This window comes from Leptinotarsa decemlineata, unplaced genomic scaffold (assembly GCF_025532065.1).
Source record: "Leptinotarsa decemlineata unplaced genomic scaffold, Ldec_3_MD MMD2_P_RNA_scaffold_6, whole genome shotgun sequence".
In the NCBI taxonomy this organism is placed as follows: domain Eukaryota; kingdom Metazoa; phylum Arthropoda; class Insecta; order Coleoptera; family Chrysomelidae; genus Leptinotarsa; species Leptinotarsa decemlineata.
This window is the reverse complement of record NW_027412533.1, coordinates 2,381,155-2,397,859: the sequence shown is the minus strand read 5'-3', so window position 1 is coordinate 2,397,859 and position 16,705 is coordinate 2,381,155. Positions and strand designations below refer to the sequence as shown.

The 16,705-nt window shown below is 32.5% G+C and overlaps 1 protein-coding gene across 1 annotated transcript in view; it reads right to left on the bottom strand.

Annotated features, from left to right (window-relative positions):
- Gt (giant) overlaps positions 1-16,251 on the bottom strand; it is a 41,232-nt gene extending 24,981 nt beyond the window's left edge. The window contains exon 1 of the mRNA XM_074169770.1: positions 16,229-16,251. The gene's annotated coding sequence lies outside the window, so the exon portion shown is untranslated. The remainder of the gene's footprint in view (positions 1-16,228) is intronic.
- Between the last annotated feature and the right edge of the window lie 454 nt (positions 16,252-16,705).

Sequence of the window (16,705 nt, the reverse complement as noted above, 5' to 3'; positions counted from 1 at the left end):
TTGTCTCAAAAATGCCAGTTACCCAGAATTGATATATACATTACTTTGAAGAAAATCAAATTGAATTGACGATAGCAGCGATTCATAATCTCCAACTATAGGCCCGGTTGCCACCGCTCGATTCTCGTTTGCCTGGTGTGACGTCAAGATGTACCGCGGGCGATCTCGCTCTCGCTCAGTTGTTAATTGACATATAAACTCAAAAATTTTGTGGGATACTTGGGAGATGATTTACTTTTATAATATATAATTTTCAATAAAAAACTAAACTAGCCTGAATGAGCCCATTCAACCTGAAAAAGAATAGTATGCTGTAATTGAATAACATTGCAAGTGACAACATAATTACAGAGCGAAACAAAGTTTCTAGCCCCTATTAAAAAAAAGAAAGATTTTGCATTGAATTTCAATATACAGTGCATTCCATTTAAAACGAGCCACCCTGAATAACTTTTGGTACAATTATTTTCAGGAAAAATAAAAAAACACGTCAACAATAGTATACAGGGGGATACATTTTGACATATTCATGTTCGATGTTACTTTACCTATCGCACCCTATATTGTTTCGCATTATCAGATGCTCCGTGATGAGCAGATTTCGATAAAGTATAAAACATATGGTCTGAAGCTTATGGTTCGGAAACTACAAATTATTTGAGTTGAAAACGAGCCAACTTGAATAACTTTTGAAACAATGATTTGCAGTTTTTTGTGCTCTAAGCTTTTTGCTGATTTTTTGTGATAATCGATCCTATGAGACATCAAGGTATACTTCATTCTTAAAAAACTGTTTCATCATAAAATTTGGGTATGATGCACTACTCATGCCGATGAGTGTATAAATGTGATGGAATCGGCCGATACTTGATGAAAATCCATGATGTATTATTGAATTCGCTATACTCACACGTCTGGAGAAGCTATTGTATAGCGAAACACGTGCTGCGTTTTTGTAAAACTGTTTAGTGAAAATCTCACAATAAAATGTTTCTTGAATATAAATTATAAATATGTATGAGGAAACAATTATCACATAAGATTGTCTGACCTGAAACAAAATGGCTTCCACAATTCCCCTCATTCTGAACCGAATTAAATAACTGAGCGGTTACGGAAGGGGTGATTTCCAATAATTCCACCCACATATTTGGTCACACATGTCGAGATTTGCGGAAGCGGAAGGGTTGCCACACTCAATATCTTCCTATTTTTGCAGATATTTGTGTGTTGGCTTTGACTATGAATAAAGGGTGGTGAACCATTATTACAAACGAGTGACTCACACCAACTGAAAGGGTTGACACACATTTGCACATTTCAGGCTATTCTTGAACAAATTTACGTTTCACACCCTCTATTGATTTTTGAATTCTAGATTATCGGAAAAGTAAAGGTGGATATTGATGAAAAGTAATCAAGATGTTCCTCATGAATTCATTTCATTTCAGAACTGTACTTTAATTTCTCATTCGCCGACAGAAAATGCATGATAATAATATAAGGATTACCTATCGAGCTTTAAAAAAAACAATTTTACGGCTTTTCAAAATGTTCGCTTTTGAGACTGATACATTTTCGCATGTCTTCAAACCTATTTTGAAAACAATTCTACTTTTAAGATACTATCTCAAGCAGGTAATTTTGACTCTTATTTACGTAGAGATCAATTTGTTTGTGGATTCTGCATCGAATTCTGAATTCAGCCATATAGCACACTTGTAGTTTTACTTGAATACTGATGAGAAAAGGCAATTTTATTGCAAATTATGAAGAGGGCCATGAATAAGTCAAAATAAATGCAATAATACAAGTTTAATAAAATTGATCCATCAGCTATAATTGCATTGCCTGCTCAGTTTCATCTAGTTGTGTGTTTCTGTAAAATCGCAGACAATACAAACTAAAATAATGGTTTCAAATTCCAAAAAAAAATTTTACTTTGACCATAACTCAACCAACATGATAATAACGAAAACAATTAAAGCTTATTTGAATCATTCTAGTGTTCCAACTGTCTCTCGTCACGTAGAATACACATATTGCGCTTTTTTAGTAATTCTCGTTTCGTGGCAGTTGAAAGCGTCTCTAGCGATATGGAAGCACGATACTATTTTTTAAATCATCTATATTTTTGAAAGTCGCATATAAACTAAGTCTTCAATATATCCCCACAAAAAGAAATCTAGTGGAGTAATATCTGGACTTCGAGCTGGCCATGGTATTGGACATTTATTTCCAATCCATTTCTCATTAAAAGTGTCATCCAAATATTGGGTAACTATTCTATTATTTTGTGGAGGTGCCCCATCTTGCTGAAACCACATATTCGGTCGAGTTTATATTGGTAAATTCTCCAAAAGATTCGGCAACACATGTTGGAGTACCTCTCCCCATTGAGAATTCCTTCGAAAAAATGAGGTCCTATCAATGATTCCGCACCAAACATTAGCCCCCTACACAGACTAAAATCCCGTTTCTTGCATACAATGAGGGTTCACGTCAGACCAATAGTTACAATTATGTTTGTTTATTATACCGTTGTTATGGGAACGGCTTTCATCACTCCATAATATTTTGTTCAGAAACTGATCATCATCATGAATATGGCTGGACAACCATATGAAGTTCAATCTTTTATCAGCATATCCTAAATATGGGAATAGATTATAGTTATCAAATTTAAAAATCTGGGTGACCATTCAAAAAAATTGGCATCGGTGTCGCGACGCCCTAACGGATGACGCCTAGTGCTGGATCTCTACGTAAATAAGAGAAGTCTTTGATAATAATAATTACGACATTATGACATTAATATGCATCTATCAGGTTCATATAAATCAACTAGAAGCCCTACAGAGGCGCTTCCTAAAATATATGTCTATTAAACTTGAAGGCACGTATCCTTCTGTAGGAATACCCTATTATGAATTGCTTGTAACTCACATTTTTGTAGTCTCGTGGTAAGGCGTAAATATTATTAATTTTTTTTTTTTATTCAAGGTCATAAACAATATCACCACCTGCTCTCAACTGTTACATATGTTGAATTTTTGGGTTCCTAGACGGTCATCTAGGAATAGTGTCACATTTTATCTCGACACTTCGCGTACAAATATAATGAAAAAAATCTCCAATTTATACAATGTGCGATACCTCTCATTTTATTAGTCATGTCCTATTCAACTGCCAGATTATACAAATCAAAAGACATTTCTTAGCTGACAGTTCTGTTATGTGAGTACATAATTGTAAATGACACTGTTACTCCCTATTCTGTAATTGGGTTCATCCTGAAGTATTCTTCAGGATGAACCCAATAAATAACTTGAAATTATCTGCTTTCACTAAATACGGATATTCTCTATCATTTTCCAGATATTTGCCGCGGAGTTTTATATGGGACACCCTGTATATGAATCTCTTCATATTAGGCGCTCGTCGAGATTTGACTTTGTTATGAAATTTACTTCTGGGGTAGGCCAAGTTCATGCCAAGCTACGAGTATATACAAAGTTCAAACAAATATCAGAATGATATTCAACATATCCAACGGGATTCCTGTAAAGATACCTTTATTTTTAGTGACTTTCTTACGCTGACGTGTTTATCTATAATTAAAATGTGTTTGTATATTTCAATAAAAAAGATTATTTTCCAAAAACTTACAAACTACCCAGCTAAATCGTTCATTATGACATCCAACCATTTCGATACAAATTCACTTTCAAATCACCTAATTTACTTACTCTGCGATTGAATAATCTGCCTAAATGTTTAAAAACAATTGATCATATAAACGTATTCAAGAAGGAGCTGAAACTACTTTTGACAAAACAATATTTTCAAGATGTTAACAAGGTTTCACAAATGAAAAAATGGCTGTATCCATAGTAATTTCAATTATTACCAATTTTTTCAAACATTCTAGTAGAAGATTTAACAATAGCAGAGGTGATTTGAAAATGATTTATTTGAAATCTTGAGAAAGAATGTCGAGATATCGAGAAAAAAGTCCAGGTGTCAAGAATAGTTGCGACATCTCGATAAAAAAGTAGAGATACCGCTAAAAAGTCTGCTATCCTGAGAAAACAGACGAAATTCCCAGTAAATTTTTAATGTGACCTTTCCACGCCTTCGTATATGTGTCTCATTCATCTGTAATCTTTTTTATTAATGAATGATAATGAATTTTGTATAAATGTGAAAATTTTTAATCTGAGAAGTCTTGGAATACTTTCACTAGATTCCTCATATTTCACAACATGATACAAATAGAGAGAGAGAACAAGCACCCATTTCAATAGTCTGAACTGAACAATAATAAAAAACCAATATAACTTTTGCCTTGGCGATTCTACAAATTTCTATCTAGTCCGAGTAAAAGGTCCGAAACCAATTTGCAATTTATTGCGACAATAACACTAACAATTGCAAAAAAGTTTTTGCCGAAAGGAAAACACTTTTTAAACTGGGCAATAAAACAGAAACTTTTTACCTGCTGTAAAGGGTATACTAGAAAAATTGCGAACCTCCATAAAATGTAATTTACATACTTTCTTCGCAAAAAAGTTCATTGGATTATATCGAATAAACAAATAGACCCATGAATAAGTAAGTATTTGTGATGAGTCTCATTGGAATAATGGTTTCTTATTTTGACAATTAATATTTTTTTAATGGAAATATTCTTTATTTGTATCCTCTAGTTGATACTATTTAGCTTTAGTGTTTTTTTCATATATTGAAATTTTCTATTTCAAATAAAGTAGTATTACATAATTTAACTATTTTCAAATCCATTCTCGCACCTGAACTGCAACACTTTTCTTGATGCCTATTTCATCAATCAAGGTGTTTAAAACTGGTCAATTCAAACCCAGCCAAGGTTTTTCGAAAAAGCTGTCTCAACTGCCTATTTCAACAATTCTGTTGAAAAGATAGATATTGTAGGAAAATAATCAACTCAGAGAATAACAAGAAATATATGATGGCCCTGAATCTGTAACATCTGATCAAATCAGTAACTTTTTTATTTGTTGAATCCTGTGCAAATCATTCGAATTTATATCTCCCACATATTCGATGGAAAAATTTTCAGCGTACTGTCTTAGAGGAGAGAAGTTTCTTGAAGTTGAATGAGGAAAGGAATTCAGTTTATTTTAATTAATAATGATCACAAATGGTAAACATGCGAGGCTTTTGCACAGTATGACTTGATTCACCGGCTGACATTGTTTTCCTTGTTAAAGATATATCTAATTAATTTTTTCTATCAATTTTATAGTGTTGAATACAACATCGTATCACATCAGGTTTTTAGTAAAATTATTATATTGACAATTTTATTTTTTTAACAAAAATAAGTTAAGTCATTGAGTTTATGCGGTTTTTTCTCGAATTGCGCGACCTCTCATGAGAAAATAGAGCATTAGTTACAATATCAAAACACCCATTCGCAAACGCGTTACATTAGAATAACTTATTACAGTAACTCCATTCACAAAATTTGTACCGAAATAAGTGTCACTGTTGTTGTTTATTGAATTTTATCAGTGATTTGTTGAAAACTGTTTTTGAGGAAGTGTCAAAATTGTGCGGTTACATTTTGTTACGGTTGCGGACTTATGACGTCAAAGCAACAACAAAAGATTACTAAGTTTGTGGAAAGTGTGTATATTGCTTATTTTGGCTTTAAAATACAATTGGAATCGTGGACTCCGCAGTTAGTTTGTACTATTTGTGTTATTAAAATCTTACATTTATGAATACAACCTGAAAAGTTGTTCAGATGCTGAAAAAGTGTTTGAGAAACAAGCTGTGTACCAGTGATTCAAACAAAAGTTATTGAATATCAGCTTTCTTCTCTCACCTCAGATATATATATATATATATATATATATATATATATATATATATCTGGATATCTTCCAGGATACGATATATATATCGTATCCTGGAAGAAATCACAGAAAAATGAGTAAACGTCAAAAAAATCTTTCGAAATTGAATAACAGTTTTTGCATACATAGTAGATCTGATGCTGAATTTTAATTGATATGAAATTTTGATATTTCAGCGTCCTTTCTCAATATTCACACTTCCGTTCAACATTATACAGGCTGTTACTTTTAATTTTGTTGGGTTCCGTCATCATAATTTTGGCGTTATCCCAATTCATCATATGTGCACCCTGTCAAAACATACTCTATTAACCAGAAATGTGTGTCAAATTTCAACTAAATCGAAACTTTCAGAGGAAGAAAGGAAGAAAATTACGATAAAACTTTTCATAAAGATATGTAGATCATACAGAGAAGTTTCTTTTGAATGAAAACTGGAGAAAACCTTATGAAGCGATTACATTCATGATATTTATTGAATGATGTGATGGAATTGACCGATAGTTGATTCAAATCCATAACGTCAGTATTATGACGCCTGAGGATGTATAGCGAAACGCGTGTCCTGGTTAAAATGGCATATGTATCTTCATTCAAATGAAAATAAATATGCCATTCAAATGGAGATAAATATGCCATTTTATTGATTAACTTTGCCCAACCTGATGTACAACTGAAACAGAATGAAATATCATTTACGTATCTGTATAACAGACTATTGATTAACTGATTATCATGAATTTCATTTTCAAGGTTATCCATGAAAATGGCTATTATAGATAACCTTCTGGAAATAAATTTTCAACCCTCTATGAATAAGGGTGACTTTTTGTAAATGATAAGATTTGGTCACACCTTAGATCGTTTCAAAACAATATCTACAAACATTTGTCAACATTTACATTTCATGATATTGAAGAAACGGTTCGAAGAAAGTGTAAAATAACCCTGTTCTACGGTGACTGAAATGTTATATAACACTGTAACACTCAGTATAACAGTTCTTTTGAAAGCGTCCATAGATATGACCACCATAGAGAAATTTCAAGATTAAAATTGACATTCAAATAACTTGACAGTTCCACTCGCAATTTTGAACCGTACATTCCAAGAATTGCATTGTTTGTTGTGCTCAACCCTTCTTAGGTTTGCAAATCGAAAAGATGCAATCTTTGGCAAATAAGCTAACTTTGTGTAAACTTTCAGTTGACGCATAAACCGGCTTAGCTGATTTCCGACGGACTTAAAATTACCCAAATATTGTTCTGAGAAGCCTATAGACTATAGAGTGAAGCATGAAATTTTTGATCATATCTCAATTCACCAGTTGCCTCTTATTAGGAAATTCTAGATTTTCGTCAATTGTTTACATAATAAGAACTTTGCTGGTTTATCTTCCTTTTTTAAAGGTGACGAATCTCATTATGGAAGGCAGATTTAAAATAATTATAATGAGGTTAATGTTTATTTTTTTAGTACTGCCTTAAGTAGTGACCTATCGATATTTTTGTAAAGCTTTGTTGGAGTATGTATATAACAATGATAATAATTTATAAAGCGATGTTTAAATGCTAAAATTCAAATCAAGTTTGATAATATTTCTTCATATAGAAACAGTATCAACAAAAAAACAATGTCAGTGCGATAACATTTTATTTAAGATGAACAAATATTGATTTATATCTATTTTTCAATTAGAATCTGCAGGGTATAGGGGTTCTGTCTGAGATTTGTTTATTACCAGTAGGCACATATTGATTACATTCATATAAGATGGAGTTCCACAAAATTTTGTTCCTTCAATTTGATTTTTGAAATATTTTTGCGGACGTGAATAGCCCCCACCCCTCTTGATTTCATGAACGAAACAAGAAATCAAGGTCGGACAAAATTCACGGACATCTTTAGTATTTTTTCATAAAAAGACAATAGTTGAAAGTGAAAGGGGTATATTATCAGGAGAGATTAGATTTTGGGAAAAACAAAATACTTTTATATGGACATTGAATTACACAAAGAAACGTTTTTCTTTCAGTTTGTATTTCAAACACTCGTTATGGAATTAAATCGGATATAATTCATAGGAAGCCTACGCAATACAGTACCTATACGAAAGAGTTACGATATAAAATTTCGTTTACATGAAACCTTTTCATTCTCAAGGGCAGGGGTCTCCAAACTACGGCCCGCCAGAGTCATCAATCCGGCCCGCGACAGCCAATGATTACCTAATTGTTGTTACTATTGATTTGATAAGATGAAGAAGAAAACACAGAATGATAATTACTCGGTTTTATTTACTTGCAAGGTAAAACTTAACGACAGAAATGATGACAAAGAAAACTTAACTCAAATTTCTAAGTTTAAGCATATTAATAACTAACAAATAATTGAAATGAATCACAGTAAAACAAAAACACTAATGAGATTTATGTAATTGTGATTTTCCACCGACAATACTTTGTAGTTGTGGATCAATTATACTTGTACCAATTATCAAAAGAGATTTAAAATGCTCATCGGTTAATTGAGATCTGTAAACATTCTTTGTGTACTTCATCTTGGAAAACGTTTTCTCACACAAGTAAGTAGTACCAAAAACAGAAAACAACTCACGAGCAAATTTATGCAAATTATCAAATTGTTCCAGTGGAAGACTCTTATAAAATTCCAACAAAGATGAATTTTGATATTTGTTCTTAAGCATATCATTGCACCGTAAATCAATAATTTCCATTTGGACTTCCGGAGCCAGGGGTTCAATGTCAGAATCAAAACGATTTTGAAAAAGCTTAATTTCATTCGCAATGACATCAAAATCTGAAAAACGAGTATCAAAATTTATCGTCAAAGCAATCAGTTTCGATTCAGTCTCTGTAGTATGGCTGAATATATTGGTGTATAAATCAGGGAGAAGCTGATTTTCTCCTTGCAATCTCAAATTCAGTTCGTTCATATGATTTGTCAAATCGACATAGAAGGCTAACTTCCACATCCATTCACTATTTTCTAAATCGGCAAAAGGGCGCTGCTTCTCATTTAAAAAAGTTTCGATCTCTTCTCGAAGTTCAAAAAAGCGCTTAAGGACTTTCCGCAACTAAGCCAGCGTACGGCAGTATGATATGGTAAATCATTTTCTCCAATCTGTTGAATAAACTCGCGGAATTGTCGGTGATTCAGCCCAGTAGATCGGATGAAATTAACAACTGATATGACTGGGTTTAGAACTTCAGACATATCCAAACATTTTCCGCACAAGGACTGTTGATAAATGATATAATGCAAGACTAATGGTTTTGAACCACCATCATTTTCTACAGCCTTTGACTCAAGTGCAACCACTCCTTTATTTTTACCATACATATTTTTGCCTCCATCAGTTGTTATAGATTTCAAATTTCTCCATCGAAGGTTCTTTTTATTAATGGCATTTTCAACTCCCTTAAAAATATCTGCCCCAGTTGTCGTGCCATGAATACTATCAATATCAAGAAGTTCTTCATACACTTTATAGCTTTTATCTACTCCGTGAATAAAAATAAACACCTGAGCAGTATCTGACACATCCGTTGACTCATCCAATGCTAGAGAAAACCACTCATGATGTCCATTTTTGTCAGACAGTTGAGATGATATATTTTCTGCGAGCCTCCGAGCCACGGTGTTTGCTGACAAACTGACACTTTTAAATAAATTTACCTTTTTGGGGCATATTTCTTCGGCTACTGCAATCAAGCATTCTTTTATCATTTCTCCATCGGTGAATGGTTTGGCACGTTTTCCGATTTCAAGAGCCACACGAAAGCTGGCGCGACTTGCAGACTCTTGTTCAGTATTCGCTTTGGTAAACAAAGATTGCTGCGATTTGAGTCCGCGTTTCAAAGCTTCAAATTTTTCCTTCCGCAAACTTCCTGTATATTTGGAGTAACTTTGAAGATGTTTCGATTCATAGTGTCGTTTAATGTTATAGTCTTTGAGAACAGCTATGGTTTCATTACAAATTAAACATGGCGCCTTATTACTGGACTCAATCACAAAATACTGAAAGTTCCATTTTTCTTGGAACGTTCTGCATTCACTGTCAATTTTTCGCTTCTTTTCCATACTAACAAATCACACATAAAAACAATAAGTCAAATCAAAATACTTCTATTGACGGGTGTTTCTTTATTTCACAATAGACAGTTTCGCTTTCTTCGCCTTTCCTACGCAGACTAACTCGCAGTTGCGCCGCTAGCCTTTTTATATGTAATTATTACTGCCATCTCGAAGTGATCGGAATACACTAGCTAGAACTCGCTACTAGATAATTGAAATGCAAAAAAAGCGTAAGTTTGCTTAGGTCACGCACTTTGCAACTATCCTAGTCTAGAAATATAGTTAAGGGCAGAAATTGGCCCTTGGAACAAACTGAAAAAATTATTATGGCCCGAAGGCTTCAAAGTTTGGAGACCCCTGCTCAAGGGCGTCTTCAGCATAAATCTGAATAACATTCATCTGGATCATTCATGTCTACATGTTTTTGTATAAAAAAGTGAAAAGCCAAAACATGTCTTTCCCAAAGATGATAGTATTGCATCATTCTTTACCAAGAGGCACTATCAACTTATTTTTTCAAATAGCAAGGAGGGTCTTGTGATAATAGTTTTGTAATAGCAGTAATATAATAATAATAATAGATATTCCAATTCTCTAACCAATATTTTTTTATTTTCACAATCTAATCAGCCGTTGCTAAGTGATTAGCAGTTTTATATTAGTTTTGATAATTAACAAACAAAAGACAAATATCGTAAAATTGAGATGCAATTGAGATTCTAAACTCACTTCAATTCATTCCAGTAAATCGTTTGAATAGTCACCATTCACTTACTGACAATGATGCAGTTTGTTTAAAAATTTCGTTCACCTTCTCGTCTAACTATGAGCTCCAGCTTCACTGGTTTTTCACTGGTTTGGATTATTGACATACAACCATTTCCGAACCAGTTTTTCGTAATGAGGAGGTACGTCATCTTGTTGAAACGTATCAATAGTTGAAAACTCATTTGGGTTAGTCAATTATCCAAATCAGCAGATTGGCAAACGTGATCCTTTAGAAGAGTCCACTTCATCACCTGATATGTTGCATCTAGATATTTTCGAGGTAATACGTGACCCCTGAAAGGTACAATACACAAGCGCAATTGATTCCAGAACGCGAGGATCGCGGCCTCTCAGCGACGAGTGATGTAACACTGTTTTCGTTGAACATACAGTATTAAAAGATGGAAAGAGACGGGGATACTTAGAAGATCGAAAGAGAGGGTAGTAACGAAGGTAACCAGAGACAACAACTTGACTGGGGTTGAAGTAATTATTATAATAAACCGCAGCAGTAACAAAACGAGATGCTTTATGTGATAAACAGTCATTCTTATCAAAAAGTGCTGAAATATTGATATCTTGTTCCGTTCAAAGGATAATAGGAAAGGAATTATTCACGTCTGCTGTCTATGTATGTTCTTAAGAGAAGTATTTAAATTCATTTTACACTAAAACTTTCTCAATCTTATTTTGATCTCTCAACAAAATCAACGTTTAATTTTTTCAACGTATAAATTTCAAGTCAGTATTTTTTCTGTAATATTATCCTGATCAGCCAGTTCAATTATATGCGACTGCTTATAAAGTATTGCAGGTTTTTCTAGTATTATCTACAGCTGAGGTTACAAAATCTTCATTAAAATATCTCAAGTTGTTTCGGGAATAGTACAACAAAAAAGTTCCGTACCTGAGAGCTGCAAAATAATGATTCATTGATATTTCTTGCTCCTTTAGCTTTTTTTTGTTTGATCATAACGGGGAAACCCGTTGTATCTGTTCATGTCTTATCTGTTCATGAGTATTTTTCCAAAGACTCAAATTACTTTCCATGTACTTGGTCGGGTTTTCGACACAAATAAGACTGGGCACACACATTACGATTATCGACACAGTTTCTTCCGATTCCGATTTATCTATCCAAAATTTCATACTGCTTGGTTCAACTATGCTGTTTATAAAATCGGACAAACTGTACGGTTTTTCTCATACACACATGTACATTTATCGTTGCAGTTTGAACTATACCGTCCGATCGTAACGATTTTTCGTAGCTGTGTAGCAGTATGGTAGAGGGTTTAGGTTTTGATGCATATAGGAAGCATACTAGCACTTTCGGATACTCGTATATTCCCGAGAGCTCCCACCATTGCCCACAACAAAGTAAGAAGGACTAAACGTGGACTGTTCAGAAAATAAGATAAATGTACAATTCCTTCAATGGATTAGCTGGTTAGCATGTTTAGTTTGTTGGTGACAGGCATAAAAGTTATAAATGTTTTGTGTAGTCGGCGATTTTCTGTTTTTGAAAAAAATGGATCAGAAAATTTGCATCAAATTGTGTACGAAAATTGGAAATAAGTGCTCAAAAACACTATTAGTGAAGGAGAAGTTGCTGAGGATATCGGTACATCGGTTAGCTCATGCCATGCAATTTTTTCGTAAATTTTGAGCACAAAGCGTGTCGCATCGAAGTTCGTTCTAAAGTTGCTGAATTTTATCCAAAAAAACCATCGCATGAGAATCACTCAGAAATTGTTGAATGACGTCAAAGGCGATCCAGATTTGATCAAAACGCTCATAACTGGTAACGAATCATCGGTATATGGTTATGACATCAAAACCAGAGTCCAATCGACACAATGGAAGAGCCTAGGAGAGCCAAGACAAAAAAGCACGCCAAATTTGATCCAATATCAAGGTTTTGCTCACTTTTCTTCGATTACCGTGGCGTAGTGCATCAGGAGTTCTTGTCACATGGTCGTACGGTCAATATGGAGTATTATCTGAAGTTATGCGCCGCTTGCGAGAAGCAATACGAAGAAAACGTTCGGAATTGTGGAAAAATAATTCATGGCTTTTGCATTACGATATTGCACCCGCTTACTCGTCATTGCTTGTTCGTAATTTTTTGGCCAAAAACAACACCGTAATCATGCCTCAGCAACCGTGTCTACCAGATTTGCCCCCCTGCGACTTTTTCCTGTTCCCAAGATTGAAGAGACTCAAGAAAGGATGATGATTGAGGAGATATAAATATAAATATAAAACGAATAATTATTTTTTGAGAAAAATACAAATTTTTGAACAGGTAGCGAATTTTCTTGTCCGTCGACTGGTTATGTTCCTCTCGAGTAAAGAAAGATATTATTTCGTGAAAAAAGTAGCAAGAGAGATAGTTTCAAGTAAATGTACGTTAATTGAGACAAGACATTTCAGGGATGTCTCCGTAAATCCTCGACTTTTCCGAAAGATGAAGTTTCATAAATTATAGTTTTTCCAAACGAATCAAAATATAACAACTGATTGACTGAAATTTTCAAAAAATTGAATATGTGGAAGTATTTCAAAACAGCTCGTTCACTTCAACAAGAGTTGGATGACCGAAAAAAAAGTCTGGTTTTCATGAAATGAGCTATGATGATTTTGATAAAAAGTTTGTTGGTCAAACTAAGCGATCTATAATAACTTGTTGTAAGGAACATGTTCTAACATATTCGGTCTTATAGACAACATACCTTGTAGAAAAACTATACAGAATAAGCGTGAAATTCTTAAGTTTATTGAGACCGGTATATGAATCAGGTTTTTAGACTCCTTTGAACGTTAAAAAATTGCATATATATATATATATATATATATATATATATATATATATATATATATATATATATATATACATACATATATATATACATACATATATATATATATATATATATATATATATATATATATATATATATATATATATATATATATATATATATATATATATATATATATATATATATATATATATATATATATATATATATATATATATATATATATATATATATATATATATATATATATATGTTAACTCGAAGATTCTCACGGATAAAGTTATGATGAGCTGTTTTCTCGGGTTTCGCTCCGTGTTCTGTGTATTTTCTCCCCATTAGGATTATTTGAAAAAACCAGACATCACCAGAAGATGGCAAATGAGACTTTGCCGAAACGTTGTGAAATAAGGATTATTATCCATAAGGATTAAGGATCCATAAGGATTATTTTCACAACTTTGCCGAAATGTTGTGAAAATAATCCTTATGGGGAGAAAATACACAGAACACGGAGCGAAACCCGAGAAAACAGCTCATCATATATATATATATATATATATATATATATATATATATATATATATATATGCATGATGATGGGGAGCTTTGCTTGTTTTGATAATGGGAAAAGTTCCAATGAAGTAATTATTTTGTTGAACAAATAATGAATAGTAGTTGAACGAACAATGTAACAATGTTTATAACTCATTGTGAGTATCTTGCCTTTATAGTAAAGCATTTCAAGAGTTCAAAATAAGTATGAATAATGATGAACCAAATGAAATAAAGTTGCAAATGTTGCAAATCAAAATCCTTTCCTCTTGTTTGGATTTGGTTATTGAATTCAATAACCAAATCCAAACAAGACCAAATATTATACTAATTTGAGTACCAGCATCTCGTTGGTAGTAATGGAGCTTCAGATCGGTTCTACTGAAAATTACTCTTCTCATCTCTGAAACTTTAATATGCTTTTTACCGTCAAATATTTTTCCATAAAAAGAAAATCATTAGACCATCGATTGTTGTCATCTCCTGCTGATGCTGATTCGATTAGTCCATGAAGTTTGTAGATAAAAAGCATTACATAGTTTTAGTATTGAGAAAAGTACTTTTTGACAGAATCAGAAATACAGAGAATCAGTGATTGAATTTATATGAATCTCCAATCGAAATAGATCAAGTTATCGAATAATCATGAGAATATAGTTTGTTCAATAACCCAATTTCTTAATACATGAAATACAATTTCTCAACTGCTACTGTTCAACTGCTACTTACGTATCACAATTTTTTAATCAGCTGCTGATGGGAGTCTTGCGGATAATATTTCATATTCAATACTGATTATGTAAATGCCATGGAAAACTTTTCAACATGAGAATGAGCAAAATATAAATAAAAATCGAGAAGTTTTAGTTACAAATTTATTCAAAATTATTAAATTATAATAGACTTGTACAAATATTTAAATAAAAATATAAATTCTTCACAAATTCTCCTAAAATGTTTGTTGATAATCTATGTATAAGAACTTAAATGAATTGGAATAATGGAAACGAAACCAAATTAATATTTTCTACGAATATTATTTTCATTAATAAAATAGTGATTGATTTTTTAGAATACTGTGGAAGGAAATTTTACAATGATTTTGAAATAAAAACATATGTCCACAAAACGCAACTAGTCTATTCTCTATGGTTTTCAACAATAGCCTCTTGGTAATCAATAGATTTGGTGGAAGTTCCTGATGTTGAAGGCGAGTTCGATACAAGAAGTGAAGATGTGATATCTACCAAAATTCGATTTGGAAACCTTTCACTGAAGTTATGTTCTAAAATGGAAGAGAACAGAAATAAGTTATTGTCTACATTTCCGCAATGATACTATTGGATCAATTTCTACTAGCTAGCTTAGATTTTCTCATAGAAATAGAAAAATATATTTTTTTTTGTACAAATCCAATTCAATAAAGGGAGGTATCCTTATTTTCTAATATTAGGAAAACAACAATGACGTACTTCATCACAGAAAAATTTGATTGAAAATATGACTATGATACAAAATTTACTTAGCTCTCCAACTATAACTTTCAGGCTTACAAATCTACTAAATTTGATAATTCTAGCATTTAATTAATTAGGTACAGACCTGAATAATGATAAGTATCTACAGCAAATCGCAAAAATATATAGTTATTTAAGAAAACTGAATATGTTTTTAATTGTAATGGTATACATATTTATTACAAAAGTTACGAATGAAAGACATGCCTTTGTTATATATGATTCTCAAATTATTCTATGAATTGCTTTCTTGATTGAATTTTTTTTTCAAATATTTACTCTGAAAATGTCCAATTCCTCCGTATTCAAAGATCAAAGATCAACTAGGTAACCAGTGTATGCATACCTACCTATCTCTCAATGATAATCATTTCACTCGACAACTTCCACTTTCTTAAAAACAAAATTGAAAACATTGAAGCTTTCCTACAGTCATTACATTAAACAATAAGAACTTCGAGAAAAATATATGGGTACGTGCTTGAAAAAAACGATGTCCGTTTATCCAATATTCATAATTATTTCAAAATATGGAATGAAAGAAACTATATAAATATCAACATACCTGTGAAAACACTGAAAAACTTCAAACCACGTATAATCAAAAAGAAACTGTAAACCTCTCGTTTCCTTGCAAAACACATTTTATTCTTGTTCCGTTCGTGATTAGTTTACGGTTCTTGCGCACACGCAAATGGTGTCGACCGGCACTCTATTCCTTAGAAGTATTTCAACTATACCATTTTTTCAAGGAAATAATTTAAATTTTCAAACCAACAAATAATAAAAATATTGAAATGAAATCATCCATAGGCTTGAAATTATTTTCAAAATTAGTTAAATGTATTGATATGTATTGTTGAAGTGAAAATAAATATTCAGCTGATTCAATTATATAATAATGTCAAAACAGCCCCCCTAACTGCTAAACTGAATTGGAAAGTTTTCATTCTACAGGCGTACTTTTGATTTGATGAAATTATATTGTTTGACTAACCGAATTATTTTGAGAACTCAATGAGTCTTATTCTTGAAATGATCC